This window comes from Meriones unguiculatus, assembly GCF_030254825.1.
Source record: "Meriones unguiculatus strain TT.TT164.6M chromosome Y unlocalized genomic scaffold, Bangor_MerUng_6.1 ChrY_unordered_Scaffold_25, whole genome shotgun sequence".
In the NCBI taxonomy this organism is placed as follows: Eukaryota; Metazoa; Chordata; class Mammalia; order Rodentia; family Muridae; genus Meriones; species Meriones unguiculatus.
Window position 1 is genome coordinate 17,078,849 of NW_026843710.1, and position 9,772 is coordinate 17,088,620.

A 9,772-nucleotide genomic window follows, 5' to 3' on the forward strand; every position below is an offset into this window, starting at 1 on the left:
AATTGGCCATCAGGCTCAGCATCTGCTTTAATAGTCTGCAGGGCAGAGGCTTTCAGAGGTCCTCTGTGGTAGGTTCCTAGTTTGTTTCCTGTTTTCTTCTTCTGGTTTTCAGAGGCCCTTTGTAGCTGGTTCCTATGTTGTTTCCTGTTTTCTTCTTCTGATGTCAATCCTCTTTGCCTTTCAGGATGGGGATTGATCTTTTTAGTTAGGGTCCTATCTCTTGCTTAGTTTCTTTAGATGAACAGATTTTAGTGGGTTTGTCCTATGTTGTATGTCTACATGAGTGAATATATACGGTATGTGTCTTTTTGCTTCTGGGAAAACACACTCAGGATGATCCTTTCCAGGTCCCACCATTTGCCTACAAATTTCATGATTTCCTTATTTTTCATTGCTGAGTAATATTTCATTATATAGATGTATCACAATTTCTGCATCCATTCTTCAGTTGAGAGGCATCTGGATTGTTTCCAGCTTCTGGCTATTACAAATAAAGCTGCTACAAACATGGTTAAGCAAATGTCCTTTTTATGTACTTGAGCCTCTATTCGATATATGCCTAGGAGTGGTATGGCTGGATCTTGAGGAAGCACTATTCCTAGTTGTTTGACAAAGTGCCAGATTGATTTCCAGAGTGGTTGTACAAGTTTACATTCCCACCAGCAGTGGAGGAGGGATTCCCTTTCTCCACAACCTCTCAAGCATGTGTTGTCACTTGAGTTTTTTACCTTGGCCATTCTGATGGGTGTAAGGTGAAATCTCAGGGTTGTTTTGATTTGCATTTCCCTAATGCCTAATGAGGTTGAACATTTTTTAAGTGCTTCTCTGCCATTTGATATTCCTCTATTGAGAATTCTCTGTTTAGCTCTGTTCCCCATTTTTTAAGTGGATTACTTGGTTTGCTGGTTTTCACCTTCTTTAGTTCTTTATATATACTGGATATTAGCCCTCTGTCAGATAAAAGGTTGGTGAAGATTCTTTTCCAATGTGTAGGTACTCACTTTGTTTTGATGATGGTGTCTTTTGCTTTACAAAAGCTTTTCAGTTTCATGAGGTCCCATTTATTGATTGTTGCTCTTAGAGCCTATGCTGATGGTGTTCTGTTCAGGAAGTTGTCTCCTGTACCAATGAGTTCTAGGGTATTCCCCACTTTTTTTCTAGCCGATTTAATGTGTCTGGTTTTATGTTGAGGTCTTTGATCCACTTGGAATTCAGTTTTGTGCAGGGTGATAAGTATGGATGTATTTTCATTTTTCTACATGTACACATCCAGTTGGACCAACACCATTTGTTGAAGATGCTCTCTTTTTTCCATTGTGTGGTTTGGCATCTTTGTCAAAGATCAGGTGTCCATAGTGTGTGGGTTTATTTCTGGGTCCTCTGTTCAGTTCCAATGATCCAACATTCTGTTTCTATGCCAGTACCATGCAGTTTTAAAAACTGTTGCTCTATAGTACAACTTAAGATCAGGGATGGAGATACCTCCAGAAGATCTTTTATTGTAGAGGATTGTTTTAGCAATTCTGGGTTTCTTTTTATTACATGTGAAGTTGAGAATTTTTTTTCCAGGTCTGTAAAGAATTGTGTTGGTAATTTGATGGGAATTACATTGAATCTGTATATTGCTTTTGGTAAGATGGCCATTTTTACTATATTAATCCTGACAAGCCATGAGCATGGGAGATCTTTCCATCTTCTCATATCTTCTTCTAATTCTTTCTTCAGAGACTTGAAGTTTTTTCCATACAAGTCTTTGACTTCCTTGTTTAGGGTCACTCCAAGGTACCTTATGTCATTTGTGGCTATTGTGAAGGGTGTTGTTTCCCTAATTTTCATTCTCAGCGCTTTTGTCTTTTGTATACAGGAGGGCTACTGTTTTTTTTTTTTTTTTCTTTTTTTTTTTGAGTTAATTTTGTGTCCGACCACTTTGCTGAAGGTGTTTATCAGGTGAAGGAGTTCCCTGGTAGAGTTTTTGGGGTCATTCATGTATACTATCATATCATCTGCAAATAGTGATAATTTGACTTCTTCCTTTCCAATTTGTATCCCCTTGATCTCCTTCAACTGTCTTATTGCTCTGGCAAGGACTTCCAGAACCATGTTGAAGAGATATAGAGAGAGTGAGCAGCCTTCTCTTGTCCCTGATTTCAGTGGGATTGCTTTAAGTTTCTCTCCTTTTAGTTTGATGTTGGCTATAGGCTTGCTGTATATCGCCTTTACTATGTTTAGATATGTGCCTTGTATCCCTGATCTCTCCAATACTTTGAACATGAATGGATGTTGGATTTTGTCAAAGGCTTTTCAGCATCTAGGGAGATTATCATGTGGTTTTTTTCTTTCAGTTTGTTAATATGGTGGATCACATTGATGGATTTCCATATACTGAACCACCCCTGCATACCTGGGATGAAGCCTACTTGGTCACAGTGGATGATATCTTTGATGTGTTCTTTTTTTTCTTTTTTTTTTATTTTATTTTATTTTTTTTTTCAATGCAGTTTATTCAGGAACATTGAACAATCCTCGAACCCCGGGGAAAGCCAGCCCACAGCTTAAATAGCCTCTGGGTAGCCAACCCAGGCGTGCCACGGGGGCAATGCAGATAGGTCCACATACATGGAAGCAAGCCAGATCCTCAGCCTTAGCCAAATGTGGAATTGTTCATGACAGAGAGCACTCACCATCGGGAAGGTGGAAGGCGGAAACCAGCTCCATCTTTAAGGCATAGCATTCCGCAGCTCTCTACAGTTCTTGTATTCGGTTTGTGAGTATTTTGTTGAGTATTTTTGCATCAATGTTCATAAGGGAGATTGGCCTGAAGTTTTATTTTTTATTGGGTCTTTGTGAATTTTAGGTTCCAGGGTGACTGTGGCTTCATAGAATGAGTTTGGTAATGTTTCTTCTGTTTCTATTTTGTGGAATAGTTTGAAGAGAATTGGAGTTATCTCTTTTTTGAATGTCTGGTAGAATTCTGCACCAAAACCATCAGGTTCTAGGCTTTTTTCAGATGGGAGTCTTTCGATGACTGCTTCTATTTCCTTGGGGGATATAAGACTATTTAATTGATTTACCTGGTCCTGATTTAGCTTTGGTAAGTGAAATCGATCAAGAAAATTGTTCATTTCATTTAGATTTTCAAATTTTGTTTTGTATAGACTTTTGAAGCAAGTCCTAATTATTGTTTGGATTTCCTCAGTGTCTGTAGTTATGTTCCCCTTTTCATTTCTGGTTTTGTTGATTTGGATGGTGTCTCTCTGCCTTTTAGTTAGGTTGGCTAAGGGTTTGTCTATCTAGTTGACCTCAAAGAACCAGCTCTTGGTTTCATTGATTCTTTGAATTGTTTTTTTGTTTCTAGTTGATTGATTTCAGCCCTGATTTTGAATATTTCCAGCCATCTACTCCTTTTTGGTGTGTCTGCTTCTTCTTTTACTAGGGTTTTTAAGTGGGCCATTAAGTTGCTTGAATGTGCTGTCTCAAATTTCTTCTTGAAGGCACTTAGTGCTATGAACTTTCCTCTTAGTACTGCTTTCATTGTGTCCCACAAGTTTGGGTATGTTGTGTCTTCATTTTCATTGAGTTCTAGGAAGACTTTAATTTCTTTCTTTCCTTCTTTCCTGACCCAGCTGTCATTTAGTAGCAAGTTGTGCAGTTTTCATGTATGTGTAGGCTTTTTGCTATTTCTGTTCTTATTGAGGTCCAGCCTTATTTATGGTGATCAGACAGGAAACAAAGTATTATTTCAATCTTCTTGTATCTGTCGAGGCTTGCTTTGTGACCAACTATGAGGTCTATTTTGGAGAAGGTTCCATGAGGTGCTGAGAAGAAGGTAATTTTTTTTGTGTTTGGGTGTAACGTTCAGTAAATGTCTGTTAGGTCCATTTAATTCATGACCTCTGTCAGAGATATTGTTTCTTTGTTTAAACTCTGTTTAGTTGTCCTGTCCTTTGTTGTGAGTAGGGCGTTAAAGTCTCCCGCTATTAGTGTGTGGGGATCTATGTGTTGTTTAAGATTTATCAATGTTTATTTCACAAATGTGGGTGTCCTTGTATTCAAGGCATAGATGTTCAGCATTTTGATGTCTTATTGGTAGAATTTTCCCTTGGTGAGTATGAAGTGTCTTTCCCCATCTCTTTTGATTAATTTTGGTTGAAAGTCTATTTTATCAGATATTGGTAATGGCTACTCCTGCTTTCTTCTTGCATCCATTTGCTTGGAAAGCCATCTTCCATCCCTTTACCCTCAGGTAATGTCTATCTTTGTGACTTATGTATGTTTCTTGTATACAACAGATTGCTGGGTTTTGTTTACGCATCCATTCTGTTAGTCTGTGTCTTTTTTATTGGAGAATTAAGTCCATTGATATTGAGAGAGATTAATGACCAGTGGCTCTTAGATCCTTTGAATTTAATGTTGGCTGTGGTCATAAGGTTGTGTGCTTGGTTGCTTTTTGTTTTGCTGTAGTGAGGTTATTCAATTCCTATGTTTTCTTGAATGTGGGTAGTTTTCTTAGGTTGTATTTTTCTTTCTCGTGTCTTCTGTAATGCTGGATTTGTTTGTAGGTGTCGTTGAAATTTGTTTTTTCATTGAATATATTGTTTTCTCAGTCCATGAGGACTGAGAGTTTTGCTGGGTATAGTAGCCTGGGCTGACATCTATGTTCTCTAAGGGTGCATGATATATGTCCAGGCCCTTCTGGCTTTCTTAGTCTTTGTTGAAAAGTCAGGTGTGATTCTATTGGGTTTGCCATTGTATGTTACTTGGCCTTTTTCTCTTGCAGCTTTTAGTATTTTTTCTTTGTTCTGTATACTTACTGTTTTGATTATTATGTGGCGGGAGGATTTTCTTTTCTGGTCTAATTCATTGTGTGTTCTATAGGCCTCTTGTATTCTTAATTGCCTCTCCTTTAAGTTGGAGAAATTTTCTTCAATTATTTTGTTGAAAATATTTTCTGGGTCTTGGTGCAGGGAATCTTCTTTTTCCTTTATTCCTATTATTCTTAGGTTTTGTCTTTTTATGTTGTCTTGAATTTCTTGGACGGTCTCTGTCAGGAATTTTTTAGATTTAACCTTTTCTTTGACTGATACGTCTATTTCTTCCATTATATCTTCGACACCTGAGATTCTTTCTTCCATTTCTTGTAGCCTATTGGTTATGCTAACCTCTGTAGTTCCTGCTTTCTACCCTAAGTTCTTTCTCTCCACATTTTCTTCCATTTGTGTTTTTTAAAAATTTTCCAATTCTATCTTCAGGTCTTGAGCTATTTTCTTGGTTTCCTTCCCCTGTCTGACTATATTTTCATGTTTTTCCGTCAATTCCTTCTGTTTGTTTGAACAATCCCCTGTTTCTTTTATTTCATTCAGTGATTTAAGCATTTCCTCTCTAAAGACCACAGACTCTTTGGCTGCAGCTTCCTCTATTTCTTTTGTATTGTATTTGTTTCCTCTGTTATCTTCTTCATGAGCATAGATGTTAGGTCATCTCCTTGAATTTCAATTATGCTGGTGTGTCTAGGGCTATTTGCCCCTGGACAACTGGGTTTTGGAGAAGCCATAATGCTCTGGCTTTTGTTGGTTGAACTCTTACGCTGTCCTCTACCCATTGGGCTATCTTAGTTGTTTGAAGTTAGTTTCTGGTTGTTCCTGGAGTCTTGTAGCGGAGAGAATTCCTTTGGCAGGAACATGATTTTTCCTGAAGGAAGCCTTCTCAGCTTTTTGGGTATAGTCCCTGGATGTCCGGTGTTTTTCAGGAGTTGCTACAGCTCACCTCAGGCATAGAGACCTGGGTGGTAACTGTGGTCCTGATTAGTCAAGAGGGCTCTTCTCTCACCGGGAGAAGTCCTGGAGACAGCTGCCCTCCTTTGGGTTTCTTGCTGTAAATTTCATGATCAGCTGCTGTAACCTGAGTGTGTCCCGTGGTTTGGTCGGTTTTTTTTTAGGTATAACTGGTTGCCCCTTGGAGCAGTATCTGGGGGTTGATCTTAGGTTTCCCGGTCTTTTGTAGGTCTGAAGTTGGGGCTCTGTACCCCAGAACCCAAGAGGTAATCTGTGGTGGGTGAGTCCTGCTCTCTTGGTAACAGCAGGCTATCTAAGGCACGGTTCCCTAGGTTGGGCCAGTTTGTGGGACCTTTTCTGAGGATATACGCCCAGCCATCATGGATCCAGACCCAAGAAGGGAGCACAGAGTTATTGGGAACCCAGCTCCCACAGACTAGCAGTCAGGCGCATGCTCTGCCAGCCCAGAGGCCTGCTTTGTACCAACTACTCCTTATAGACAGAACTGTGTGCCCCAAGATACCAGAGTCTTAGAGTCACTGTCTGGAGAAACCCTCAGAAGAAACAAGGAATGAAGTAAAGGGGACGGACTTAGGCTGTTTAACTATTTTAGTTCCTTATATATACTGGATATTTAGCCCTCTGTCAGATATAGGGTTGGTGAAGATCTTTTCCCAATCTGTAGTCTGTCGTTTTGTTCTAAAAACACTTTCCTTTGCTTTACAGAAGGTTTTAAGTTTCATGATGTCCCATTTATTAATTGTTGCTCTTAGAGCCTGTGCTGTTGGTGCTCTGTTCAAGCAGTTGTCTCCTTTGCCAATGCGTTCTAGGATATTCCCCACTTTTCTTTTTTCCTAAGAGGTGTAGTGTGTATAGTTTTATAGCTCTTTGATCCACTTGGACTTTGTTTCTTTGTGAGGTGATAAGTATGGATCTATTTGCATTTTTCTACATGTAGACTTCCAATTATATCAGCACCATTTCTTGAAGATGCTGACTTTTTTCCATTGAATGTATTTGGCATCTTTGTCAAAAATCAGGTGTCCATAAGTGTGTGGGTTTATGTCAGGGTCTTCTATTTGATTCCATTGATCCACCAGTCTGTTTCTATGCCAGTATCATGCAGTTTTTAGTATTGTTGCTCTATAGTACAGCTTGAAATCAGGGATGGAGATACCTCCTGATAATCTTTTACTGTAGAGAATTGTTTTAGCAATTCTGGGTTTCTTGTTTTTCCATATGATGTTGAGAATTTTTCTTTCAAGGTCTGTAAAGAATTGTGTTGGTAATTTGATGGGAATTGCATTGAATCTGTATATTGCTTTTTGTAAGATGGCCATTTTACTATAATAATCCTGCTAAGCCATGAGCATGGGAGATCTTTCCATCTTCTCATATCTTCTTCTAATTCTTTCTTCAGAGACTGGAATTTTTTTTTTTTCATACAAGTCTTTGACTTGCTTGGTTAGGTTCACACCAAAGTGCTTTATGTCATTTGTGGCTATTGTGAAGGGTGTTGTTTCCCTAATGTTTTTCTTGGGCCTTTTGTCCTTCATATACAGGAAGGGTACTGATTTTTTTTTTAGTTAATTTTGTATCCAGCCATTTTGCTGAAGGTGTTAATTAGCTGTAGGAGTTCCCTGGTAGAGTTTTTGGGGTCACTGAGGTATATTATCATATCATTTGCAAAGAGTGATACTTTTACTTCTTCCTTTCCAATTTTTATCTCCTTGATCTTCTTCAATTGTCTTATTGCTCTAGCTAGGACTTCAAGAACAATGTTGAAAAGATATGGAGAGAGTGGACAGCCTTGCCTTGTCCCTGATTTCAGTGGGAATGATTTAAGTTTCTCTCCATTGAGTATGATGCTGTCTATAGGCTTGCTGTATATTGCCTTTACTATGTTCAGGCATGTGACTTGTATCCCTGATCTCTCCAATACTTTAAACATGAATTGATGTTACATTTTGTCAAATACATTTAAGCATCTAAGGAGATAATCATGTGGTTTTTCTCCTTCAGTTTGTTTATATGGTAGATCACAGTGATGGATTTCCATATATTGAACTACTCCTGCATTCCTGGGATGAAGCCTAATTGGTTGTAGTGGATGATGTCTTTGATATGTTCTTGGAGTTCTCATTTTCTCTTTCTTTTTAGACAACAGAAAACTCCCATTATTTTTTTTAATTTTTCAAGGGTTGGGAAACTGTTTTAAGTTCGATGTTAGACTGCCCAAGAGTTATTGCTTAAAAAATCTGATAAACTGTATTTGTTTTATCCTCTTAAACATCTAAACAATTTTTAAAACTCATCCCTGCCATATCAAAGCAAAGTATCTTCTTTAGGAGTGAATTCACAAAGCATAACCATAATTTTAAAAGTGGAAACCAGATTTTAAGAGCAAAATTTATCAGTGAAAACAAGCCAATCTTCAGAACCAATATCAACTTAGAACAAGACTTCTTCTTATCCTATAAGGAAATAAAATCATTTTGACTCAGAGATTTTGCAACCTTTGTTCTTCTCCTGAGCCACACCATGTGGCAATTTACATTGTTGTTATTTAAACATATGCATTCATAGACCCTACAAACACATAGTCACATATATGTTTTAAACAAGAATTTGAAATTAACCTTAAAACATACCCAATTATTTTTTATCATATCAACCATTTAAGACCAGTTGAAAACAATCGTATAATGGCCATATATTTAAACAGACAGACAAAACTTTTTTTTTAATTTAGACTCAGTTGTAATTCTAAACATTACAATAACTGTAGTTTTCTTCCTAAATTACTGCTTGATCTGTAAGTTGTAAGCCCCCTAGGTGGGAGGAGGGAAGAGAGGATGAAGGCAAAGGGGAGGAATCTTTCCTCACTCTTGGCAGCTTGAGCAGCTCCTGCCGTGGAGCAGCTACGATGCCAATCCCCAATTAGCCATGTGTAAGGACTTCCACCAAGTGAGCCCATGAGCCTTGCCTGCTCCCTTGGCTCCCTTGTGAGCTTTACTCTAGCTTACCTCCCGTGCAGGTCCTGAGCCTGCTTCCCGGCCGGGCCTCTCTCCTCCCCCATGCTCTTTGGCTGTACATCGCAACAAAGGACCGAATCAAGCCTGTGCCCTGCTGGGTGTGCATTGTTATTTTACAGACCTTCAAGTGCCTGAGCACCACCTGCCCAAGCTCCAGCCCCAGCTCCACATGTCTCCTCAGCCACCCGAAAGCATTCCCTCCTCAGCTCCCTCAGGAGGGAGAGCACACTGCTTAGTGTCCTGCCATGCAGCCATGTGCACTCCTGGGCCGAGAACTAATTCTAATTTTAATTGTCCTTTGTCAGAATTTTCATCAGTCCAAGTCTACAAAGAAACAGACACAGAAAAATATATACATACATGAGAAACACAGGATTTAAATTGTTGGGGGAGCAGAATCTCTCTGCTCCTCCCTGTTCACAGAAAGGGGCATGCTGAGTGTCCTATAGGATGTCCCATGGACTTGGCATTAATGACATGTCTGTCTGCCTTAATTAAACCATTCCAGGCGAATGGTCTCGAACCACTCAGGGGACTCGAACCCCTTCTACAGATGCTCTCGACATAGACCATCTCTCTGTCAAAAAAGTCAGAAAGGCAACAACCACAGAAACACAAAAAATCAGGCAAGTAATCAAACAAGGATCCCCTTGTGAGTGGTACCACAGTGCTCTGATAGAACTGCTGCCTGGTGGTGGTCCTTCTCTACGAAAATCCGACGAGAGGAGGACCATCTCAGATCCAACTGCCCAAACGGAAACTTGCGCATCCCCCAGTTCCCAGTCACGCAATATTCTGACACATCTGTCTATTGCAATGGCTGATCAGATGACCAAAAATGTCCAGAGAGGCGCCCAAACTGAAACAGATTGGTACCACAGAAATCTGATTGAGAGGCTGCCTCATGGCAGCGATCTCTGACAAGAAACAGATTGGTAAGACAGAAATAGACTAACCTGTTCCGAG